Raw genomic sequence first — 12,124 nt, 5'->3', positions numbered from 1 at the left:
GTTGCGCACATGAGCCAGTAATGCACTTTCAGGACTTTTAACTGTACCACCTGGAGTTTCCCTTTGTGTTTCTTGGTTAAAATCCCCAAATGCAAGGAGTCTTATTAACTTTATTCCTTTTTTAAAGTCAGTGCTCAGTCCATTGATGTCCCACTGCTACTCAGGTGTCTCTTCATGGTCCAATCAGCTGAAACTGGTTGGAGAGGAGGAGGGATTGAATGGTATCACAAGTTAAATCGCATACTCTGTAGGGATTGTGGATAGGGTGTTTCCATGCTGGGAATAGATGGGCCCCCATAGACTCAAAACACAGCAAGTGTTGCTGTAACCATTATCCCACTGCAGTGATAAACTTTGACAAAATAATTCTTACAGTGAGGAGGAAGACATTATAGAGTGGCTGCTATGGTTTTGAAAAATGAAAGAGAACATTTGTTTGACTATTTGCATCCTCTGGTGTGTACTTGACTACTACTCCTTTAAGAATTTTAGGCTGGAGGTGCCTGGGTGGCTCCATTGGTTAAGCATCCCACTCAGGGTTGTGATATTGAGCCCCGCATCAGGCTCCATGCTGGGCATGGAGCCTGCTTAAGGTTCTTTCTCTCTCTCCCTCTGCTCCTAAAAAAAAAAAAAAAAAATTTTTTTTTAGGCCAACCTTTGAGAGTTACCAGGGAACCTGGACAGAAAGGAGCCCCCACACCCATGAGTTAGCTTTGAAATGACTCCAGGACCTAGTGCCCACTTCCTGATTCAGACCCGGTTTCTCATCTATTCTCTTTGGCTGAAGATTCCTGCACTAACCCTGTTTGGGTTGCAGTCAAATCTCAGATGCTTTCCTTGGCCAGGGAATCCCTTAAATTGTTAATTTCTGTATGCAACTTTGAATGCCACCAAATTGTACCCGGTCTTGATATTTTTTTCCTATTTGTAACTTTCTTTTTTCTTAAATTTTATTATGTTAATCACCATACATTACATCATCAGTTTTTGATGTAGAGTTCCATGATTCATTGTTTGTGCATAACACCCAGTGCTCCACGCAGAACGTGCCCTCTTTAATACCCATCACCAGGCTAACCCATCCCCCATCCCCCTCCCCTCTAGAACCCTTAGTTTGTACCTCTGAAACAAATAATACATTATATGTTAAAAAAAAAAAGATAGCAGGAAGGGAAAAGTGAAGGGGGGAAATCAGAGGGGGAGACAAACCATGAGAGACTATGGACCATATTTGTAACTGTTAATAGCTGACATTTATTGAAGATGTACTGTGTGTCAGACATTATGCTAAGCACCCTTTTTGTGTTAACTTTTACGTTAACTCCCACTCATGTGGCAATATCCCTATTTTACAGATGATGAAATAAATTTTAAGAAAGTAAAATAACTTGTCAAAGCTAGCATGAGTATTAAATATCCAAGATAGAATTCAAACCTTTTATGTCTAAACATATGAGCCTATAAATTTCTGCCTTGTAGTATACTTGTCATCAGCAAAGACCCAGCACTTTCTGCATACAGTGGCTGTTTGTCCAGTTGTGATGTATGTCTAAGATTGGTCTCCTCACCTAAGCTACCCCAGAAAATTCATCTCTGGACTTTTTCGGACTCAAGCCTAGTTCTCAAATATTGTTCTCTGCCTGGCCCTTCATTGTATTCCAGTTCTCAGCCACATTACATGACATTTTGTTATTTTTTTTCCCATTCAACTCCAGGTTGGTTTCCCAGGAAGAGAAGTTTCAGTGTTTTTCTTCTGAACTCTAGACCCTTAAATTTCTACTAATGATAATGGGCAAAACCATATGCCTGACATAAATTCTGAAGCAACTGGCCCTGTTAGAGAAGGGAAATGTAACTATATGGGCACTGGTCTTTTCTGGCAATCAGTTTGCTTGAGAAAATTTGATAAGAATAAAAAATACAGTTGACTTGGCTGACATCTCTGCATTCCTATATTCATACCTCCTGTTCCCCTGGCCAAAGCAACACTAGATAGGAAAAAAATGCCATCTTCCATTTGCCAATTACAAAGCCTGCCCTATTAGCAAAATTTTAAAACTAAAATTGTTATAAAATAGTCTTTGTGCAGGACATCCAGGTAACGCCCATCTTTCAGGCAGCATCTCATATCCTCTGCTTTAGGCTCTGAGATTAAATGCAGTCATCAAGGTCTAGACAAGATTTCTAGGGGTGCTTCCCCCTCAGTGAGTCAGGCTGAGCACAGGTGATTGTGATTGCCTTTCATGGAAGCCTGGGTGAGCAAGGGTGAGTCTGACCACAGAAGAACTCAGAAAGCCTGACTCAGCATAACCTGGCTGAGCTCTGCCAAGAGATGTCCTCCCTTTTTTTTTTTTCAAACAATAGCTTATTATAAATGATAAAATTAAAGAACACTTCCATAGTTTACCACTTTAATTTAACAAAGTAACATGTGGTTCCTGAACTGGCTAATGATGTCAAGGCCTTGCATTTGGGGCAAGCTAATTTCCTCTGAGGATGAAAGGTCACTCTTAAAATGAGACAAAAGTCCTTCCCTAACTGGTTCATCCAAAACACGATAACACAATTAATCAAAGCAGTCAGATGATGACATTTTAAGCACCAAACTGCCGAGGAAAGATTCCTATTGAAGCCCCTGCAAAAAGAAATATGGGGAGCTATCAAAGCTTGTGGCTCCTTGTTGGAAACCACATCCTCCCAACCTCTTTAGACTGAATGACTTCCCGGAACAGGGAAGGGCAAAGTTTGTCTACCTGTGGCTCACAAACCTGGAGGAGAGGCAAAATGTTATTTATTTAAGAAACCAGGGATAAGACTGGGGGATTGTAAGGCTTCATATGTCATTTCTGATGCGATGGGGATTTCTTGTTGGCCAGTTCTCCTGGCAAAGACAATTTTGGGAATCACTTAAAGAAATGGTTTTTAGGTCACTGAGAAACCATTAGGTCTTAAATACCTGGTATATTCAGTATCTTCCTTAGATTTTACTTTGGATCAAATCAAAAGAACGTTTCTTCTATAAATATATTATTACTCTTGGAACTAGTATGCAACTAGAATCTTAATTTAGTGATTGATAGTAATAATATTGGTAACAGCAAATAATACTAAGGTTTTATGTATCAACATTCATTATTTTGTTAGTTCTCCATATTCAGACCTCTAAGGTGGTGTAGTGTAGTGTCTTAATAGTGTGGTTTACAGACCTACTGTAATAGGTTCTACATATTGGGGTTGGGGGGTAGTGCATTCATATTTTAAATACAGATCATGAGTCTCTCTCAGAATCTGCTGAGGTACACTATCCATATATTTGGATTGGGAATCCACATTTATAACAAGCTTTACATATGAGTCTTATGCATCACTTGTAAGGTTGAAGAATTGCTGATGATCTCTTCTTTGGAAAGAACCCATTTGGTATAGCTCCTGGCTTTTCTCTACCTTTTAACTGACCCCAGCCCAAGAGAAGTAGAATAATATGTCTGCTTGGTAAATTTGTAAGGAATCATCTGGGAATGCTTGGTTTAGCTCCATTAACTGTCTTCTAGTGTGGTAACTGTTTTCGGAAAGGGGGGTGGTCTTTAATTAGCACCTTCCTACAATGTGGGGAGGTAAGTACCCTTGCTCCATTCACTCTGGTTAGAGAAACAACTATATTTTGAACCAGACTCTTCTGTTTTTGTTTTTATTCCTTTTCTCAATGATGAGGTACAAAATGACATGGTTTTAGTTTTCCTGCAGGATGGTTAACTCTTTCCTGTTAACTCTCTCCCTTTCTGCCATTCTCTATAAAATTCTCCTGTATCCTGAGGGTTATTTATTCTAGCAGATATAAATATGTGTGTTAAATATTGTGAATGCCTACTTCTGCTACTAAACTTTGCTTCCAAGCAAATGTTAATTTATTCATTCTAACCAAGGATGCAGTCATGTGTACTACTCTCCAGGTGACTCACTGAAACTTTCCTACTAATCATTACTTCCCTTTGACCAGTGATTGTTTCTTTTATTCAACTTAACAACACCTGTTACTTGCAACTTGATCAAAGGTAATTTCATTCTGCTATAAATAAGTAGTTGTTTACCTTTTTTATACTCTGACTCAATTTTAAGTTTATCTTATTTCCTTATCTTTATCTTTATTTCTTTAGTGTTATCTTTATTTCTTACAACTCTAGATTCCATCACAATGCTAAGCACATTAAGTGTGCTAGGTAAATGGACACATTAAACTGAATTGCATTGAAATTATTTTTTATTATGTAGGTAGTACATGCCATTGTAAAAACAAATGGGGAAATCTTGGAAATATAAGAAATAAATGAAAATAATTTGTAATACATCTACCAAAAGTTACTAGTTTTAGTCTGTTTTAAAAACAGTTTCAGTAAGGCATAACTTACATGCCATAAAAAGAGTACTTGTAGAGTTCAATGAATTCTAAGTTTATATGATTTCATAGAAATCACCACAATTCAGTTTTAGGACACATACTTCATTCAAATAAGTTTCCTTGCACTCATTTAAATCATATAGTAATAAATACATTTAAGATCTACAGCTGGTTATCAAAAAAAAAGATACATAGCTGGCTATCAAATTCTGTGTAGAATCTTGTTCTTAAAAAAATTCCTAATATAAATATTTCCCCCCTGGAATCAGGAACATAAAATGTAAACATTTGAATCTCTGCCTTATAATCTACTAATGATGTGCCCCAAATTATCATGTTGATTCCAATTTTATTCCAATGTAAACTGTAACAGAGTAAACATATTTGTGTGTAATTTCCTGAGGTAAAAAAAAAAAAATATTGATTACCATAGGAACAATCACTAGATTTTGACATATCACATATTATATGATTGTTTTTCAAACATTTACAACTTTCTTCCCCCAAAAGAGCATATAAAAGTGATTATTGCCACCTTTAAGTACAATCTTATGTAAAATTATATAAACCTTTGCCAATTTGAAGGATGATTCCAGAGAATGTGGCTGTGTATTGCCTTGGGGCTCATATGTACAGTTTTGAGCAGTTTGCATGCTCCTGCTCATGAGAATGTGCTTGGGACTGAGTTCAGTCCATGCTGAACCAGCCAAGCTTACCATGGGCCTGCATCCACCTAAGACTCGCCTTTTCTACATCATGCAAAGGCACACCACACTCATCAAATTGCGTGCTCACCTGGTGAGGGCACTTTTGTCTAATTAGTTCAAAGGCTTCCTGAAGGCCAGTTGGGGCCTTGATGGGCATCTTCAGAATGATTACCATCTGAGTCTTTGCTTGCTCTTCAGGTCCTGCTTTCTGGAAGCAGCAAAGCTCAGCTGCGGAAGCTAATCTATAAGAGGGTCAGGTGTCTAGGTCAAGCTGTCTAGGGAGCTTGGAAAAAGTTCTCCATGATTGACCTGCAGGCTTATCTGTCACTGCAGTTCACTTGCATATTTTCCTCCTGCCCCCATACCTACTGCCACCTTCATGCTGAATGTCCTCACTCTGCTGCCGTCTGTATTCCAAATACTCCTCATCCTTTAGGATTTTGTACACCATCCTCTTATGGTGTGGAACCTTCTTTTGTCGCCCGAATTCTTAGCTACACTTGGTGTATAATTATCTCAATTAATTATCCTGCCTTTCCCTTCCTTAGATGCACATTACTTTTTGTCATTATACCATATGGTAGTTAAATGCACATGCTCTGAAGCTGGCTGGGTTTGCAACCTGACTCCATTACTTAACCAATGGAGAGGTCTCATAATGTTTCTGAATCACTGTGGGCCTCAGTTTTCTTGTGTAAAATAGAAATAATAATAATAATGCCTACCTCTTTGGGTTTTTATGAAGATCAACAAGTTGGTGATACTGTTTTTGGAAAAGTACCTAGTGAATTGTTATTTTTATCTTTTATGTGGATTACTTCATTTTGCCAAATGTGTTGTAAATTGTTTGAGAGCAGCAATTGTATCTTCCATTTCTTTGTATTCTAAATAACTATTGTTTCCACTTTCCAGACAAGGAATAGTAAGTTCAGAGAGGCCGTGACTCACTAGTGGTGGAACTGACTTTAGGATGGGAGGCCTACTGGTTGTCAGATCTGTGTTTCTTCAACTTTTACCATTTTGTTTGACATCAATATTAATTTTTTCATAATGCAGTAATGATAGTCATAACTTACATGTTTTCCAAGTGTGTTATGCACAGTATTTTTTAATTTGTGTAAATAAGCTTTCTCTTTATGCTTTACATAAATGAGAGGTCATACACATATCATGACCTAGATATTTTTCTTCCTTTTTCCCCCCAGGCATCCTCTTCCATCCCATGAAATACATTTCAGTACCACATTTTCTTAATTTTAAATAAGATACAACAGGGAGTGTTCAATCAAAACAATTCTAATTGGCTACAAACATAAACATAACCTCATTTCACCCATATTGTTAGAAGAGTTAATTGGACCTGCAGAGCCACCAGCTAAATACATTGGTTTATGCAAACAGTGAATCTAATTTCCTCTAAAAACATCTCTCTGCAGGAGTAGTTGAGGGAGATAGGAAGGAGAGAAAATTTGGGGTGGAACTTCAAAACAATCAGTTTGCTGTCAATTATCTGCTCTTACTAGATAGACTTAGAAAAAATCATTATATGACAAAAATGTATTTATGTACACATAATTCCTTTCAAATGGGAAGAGTAAACCAACAAGGAAATAATACATTTTACACTGCAGTTGAGCTCAACCAAAATCAACAGGGATCGACTTCCCCTTTTCCTGACGTATACCCTCGAAATCCTTCATAAATATTGTCTTTAAGAATATAGTATTAGGAGACTTCCAGGGAAGATGGCAGAGTAGGAAGATCCTAAACCCATCTTTTCCACAGATACAACTAGATAACACCCACATTAGTGTAAATAACCCAGAAAACAACCCGAAGTCTGGCAGAACAGACTCTCCACAGCTAAGTGTAGAGAAGAAGACATATCGAAGAAGGTAGGAAGGGCAGAGACATGGTTGGGACCTAAGTGGGCCTGCTGTACTATTCATGGGAGGGAGGAACATGGCAGGTATGGAGAGGGGAGAGAAATAGACCTTCACACCAAGCTTCCCAGGCATGGGGAACTTTCATGGGGAAGATGAACCTCCATAACATTTGGCTTTGAAAACGAGAGGGGCCTAATTTCATGAGTTCTTACTACCTCTGGGCCTTAACATCTGGTGCTTTAAAAGTCACTGGGAGAGATGGAGGTTGATAGGAAATGGTCCTTACATTTAAAGAGACAGCATGACAAATAGCTCCTTGAAGGTACAGCTTAGAAGCAGCAGTTTGAAAAATACTGAGGTATATGGGAATAAGACTTATTTACTAATCTCAGAGTGTGCTGGAGAGGCAGGGACCTTTTGGAGACTTCTCAAGGAATAAAAGAGCTGACAGGTGCCACTGACCTCCCCTGCCCTCCCTGTTTACAGCTTGCCCATCCTTCTACTCTCCTGCAGACATGGCCCTTCCAGCCAGACCTCAGCTCCAGGTCCCCTCCCACAGCGGACCTGACCACAGCTTACTAATACTGCACACTCCACCCTTGTACTCTTCTGTGGATGTTTCCCTTTAACCAGGCCTGTGAGGCTAGCTACTGGTCCCCTCCTGTAGTGGACAAGGGCTGATCTTGTTGGCAGTGTGCACCCTGACCCTACACTCTCCTGCAGACTTGCCTCTTCCAGCCCTGCCACAGGAGTTTTCTAAGAAGATAGAGGAATATGTCCCAAATGAAAGAACAGGACAGAATCACAGCAAGAGAGCTAAAATAAATGGATAGCAGTAATATGTCTGATAGAGAATTTAAAATAATGTCATAAGGATACTCACTGGACTTGAGGAAAGAATGGAAAGTGAAAAGGAACCTGGGGTACCCATACTTATATTGGACAAAGTAGATTTTGTCTTTGTAATGAGACAAGGGCACTATATAATCATAAATGGAGCAATGCACAAGAAGATATAACAATTGTAAATATTTATGCACCCAACATGGGAGCACGCATATACATAAAGCAGTTAATAACGAACAATGGAGGTAATCAATGTAATACAATAATAGTAGGGGACGTTAACATGTCACTTACATCAAAGGATAGATCATTGTAACAGAAAGTCAATAAGGAAACAGTGGCTTTGAATGACACATTGTATTAGACAGATCTAACAGATATATTCAGAACATTCTATCCTAAAACAGCAGAATACACATTTTTTTTCAAGTGCACACAGAACTTTCTTCAGAATAGATCACATATTAGGCCACAAAACAAGTTTCAATAAATTCAAAGATATCAAAATCATACTGTGCATCTTTTCTCACCACAATTCTAGGAAACTAGAAATCAACTATAAGAAGAAAGTTTGAAAAGAACACAAAGACATGTGGGTTAAACAATGTGCTACTAAACAATGAATAAGTCAACCAAGAAATCAGAGAAGAAATAAAAAAGAACACATGGAGACAAATGAAAATGAAAACACAACAGTCCAAAATGTTTGAGATGTAGCAAAAGCTGTTAAAAGAGGGAAGCTTATAGCAATATAGGCTCACCTCAAGAAGTAAGAAAAATCTCAAATAAATAACCTAAACTTACACATAAAAGGCTAGAGAAAGAACAAACAAAACCCCAAACCAGAAGGAATAAAATAATAAAGATCAGAGCAGAAATAAGTGATACAGAAACTAAAAAAACCCCAGTAGAACAGATCAATGAAACCAGGAGCTGGTCTTTGAGAAGATCAACAAATTGATAAACCTTTAGGCAAGATCATAAAAAAAGAGAGAGGAAGAGGACTCAAAATCAGAAATGAAAGAGGAGAAATAACAACCAACATCACAGAAATACAAAGGATTATAAGGAAATATTATGAAAAATTATATGCCAACAAGTTGGACAACCTAGAAGAAGTGGATACATTTCTAGAAATAACCTCTCAAATCTGAATCGAAAAGAAATAGAAAATTTGAACAGACTGATAACCAACAATGAAATTTGATCAGTAATAAAAAAAAAATAACCAAAGACCAGGACTAGACAGTTTCACAGGTGAATTCTACCAGACATTTAAAGAAGAGTTAGAGGGCACGTTCTGCATGGAGCACTGGGTATTATGCACAAACAATGAATCATGGAACACTACATTAAAAACTAATGATATAATGTATGGTGATTAACATAACAATAAACAATTAAAAATAAAAGAAGAGTTAATATCTATTATTCTTAAACTATTCCAGAGAATAGAAGAGGAAGGAAAACTTCCAAATTCATTCTATGAGGCCAGGATTAGCCTGATACCAAAATTAGATAAAGATATATGCAACTAATGAATCATTGAACATTCTATCAAAAACTAATGATGTACTATACCTTGGCTAATTGAATTTAAACTTAAAAAAAGAAAAGGTACTATAAAAGCCAGAACTCTGATGAACGTAGATGCAAAAATTCTCAACAATGTATTAGTAAACAGAATCCAACAATACATTAAAAAAAAAATCATTCACCACAATCAAGTGGGATTTACTCCTAGAATACAAGAGTGGTTCAATATTCACAAATCAATCAATGTGATACATTAATCAATGAGAGAAAGAATAAAAGCCATATGATAATTTCAATAGATGTAGGAAAAGCACTTGACAAAGTACAACAATCCATTCATGATAAAAACCCTCAACAAAGTAGGTTTGGAGGGAACATACCTCAACATAATAAAGGCCTTAGATGAAAAACCCACAGCTAACATTATACTCAATGGTGAAAACTAACAGCTTTTCCCTTAAGATCAGGAATAAGATAAGGATGTCCACTTTTACTACCTTTATTCAACATAGTACTGGAAGTCCTAGCTACAGCAATCAGACAAGAAAAGAAATAAAAGGAATTTGAATTGGTAAAGAGGTAAGGAAGGAGTAGAACTCTCACTATTTGCAGATGACATGATACTATATATAGAAAACACTAAGGATTCCACCAAAAAATAAACTAGAACTGAAAAATGAATTCAGTAAGGTCACAGGATATAAAATCAATGTAAAGAAATCTGTTGCATTTCTCTACATTAATAATGAAGTAGCAGAAAGAGAAATTAGGAAGACAGTTCCATTTACATTTGCACCAAAGATAATAAAATATTTAGGAATAAACTTAACCAAGGAGATGAAAGACCTGTACTCTGAAAACTATAAAACTGTGATGAAAGAAATTGAAGATGACACAAAGGGAAAGTTCATGCTTATGGATTGGAAAAACAAATAATATTAAAATATCCATGCTACCCAAAGCAAGCTACAGATTTAATATAATTTCTATCAAAATAACAGCAGCATTTTTCACAGGACTAGAGCAAATAATTCTAAAATTTATATGGAACCACAAAAGACCCTGAATAGTTAAAGCAATGTTGAAAAAGAAGAACAAAGCTGAAGTATCACAATCCTAGATTTCAAGATGTACTAGAAAGCTGTAGAAATCAAAACAGTATGGTATTGACACTGAAATAGACATGTGGATCAATAGAACAGAAAGGAGAGTCCAGAAATAAACCCACAATTATATGGTCAATTAATCTTCAATAAGGGAAGAAAGAATATGCAATGGGAAAAAGAGTCTCTTCAACAAATGGTGTTGGGAAAACTGGACAGTTTTGTGCAGAAGAATGAAACTGGGCCACTTTCTTACACCATACGCAAAAATAACCTAAATTCTAAAATGGATTAAGAGCCAAAATGAGAGGCCTGAAGCCATAAAAATCTTTTTAAAAATTTTTTATTATGTTAATCACCATACATTACATTATTAGTTCTTGAGGTAGTGTTCCATGATTCATTGTTTGTGCATAACACCCAGTGCTCCATGCAGAATGTGCCCTCTTTAATACCCATTACCAGGCTAACCCATCCCCCCACCCCCCTCCCCTCTAGAACCCTCAGTTTGTTTTTCAGAGTCCATTGTCTCTCATGGTTCGTCTCCCCCTCCGACTTACTCCCCTTCATTCTTCCCCTCCTGCTATCTTCTTCTTTGTCTTTTTTCTTAACATATGTTGCATTATTTGTTTCAGAGGTACAGATCTGTGATTCAACAGTCTTGCACAATTCACAGTGCTCACCATAGCACCTACCCTCCCCAATGTCTATCACCCAGCCACCCCATCCCTCCGACCCCCATCACTCCAGCAACCCTCAGTTTGTTTCCTGAGATTAAGAATTCCTCATATCAGTGAGGTCATATGATACATGTCTTTCTCTGATTGACTTATTTCACTCAGCACAACACCCTCCAGTTCCATCCACGTCGTTGCAAATGGCAAGATCTCATTCCTTTTGATGGCTGCATAGTATTCCATTGTGTATATCTACCACATCTTCTTTATCCATTCATCTGTCGATGGACATCTTGGCTCTTTCCACAGTTTGGCTGTTGTGGACATTGCTGCTATAAACATTGGGGTGCACGTACCCCTTCGGATCCCTACATTTGTATCTTTGCGGTAAATACCCAGTAGTGCAATTGCTGGATCGTATAGTAGCTCTATTTTCAACTGTTGGAGGAACCTCCATACTGTTTTCCAGAGTGGTTGTACCAGCTTGCATTCCCACCAACAGTGTAGGAGGGTTCCCCTTTCTCCACATCCCCGCCAACATCTGTCGTTTCCTGACTTGTTAATTTTAGCCATTCTGACGGGTGTGAGATGGTATCTCATTGAGATTTTGATTTGGATTTCCCTGATGCTGAGTGATGTTGAGCACTTTTTCATGTGTCTGTTGGCTGTTTGGATGTCTTCTTTGGAAAAATGTCTGTTCATGTAGTCTGCCCATTTCTTGATTGGATTATTTGTTCTTTGGGTGTTGAGTTTGATAAGTTCTTTATAGATTTTGGATACTAGCCCTTTATCTGATATGTCATTTGCAAATATTTTCTCCCATTCTCTCGGTTGTCTTTTGGTTTTGTGGACTGTTTCTTTTGCTGTGCAAAGGCTTTTTATCTTGATGAAATCCCGATAGTTCATTTTTGCCCTTGCTTCCCTTGCCTTTGGCGATGTTTCTAGGAAGAAGTTGCTGCGGCTGAGGTCGAAG

This window comes from Zalophus californianus, chromosome 15 (genome assembly GCF_009762305.2).
Source record: "Zalophus californianus isolate mZalCal1 chromosome 15, mZalCal1.pri.v2, whole genome shotgun sequence".
NCBI classification, from domain to species: Eukaryota; Metazoa; Chordata; class Mammalia; order Carnivora; family Otariidae; genus Zalophus; species Zalophus californianus.
Note: the sequence above shows the minus strand (reverse complement) of the source record.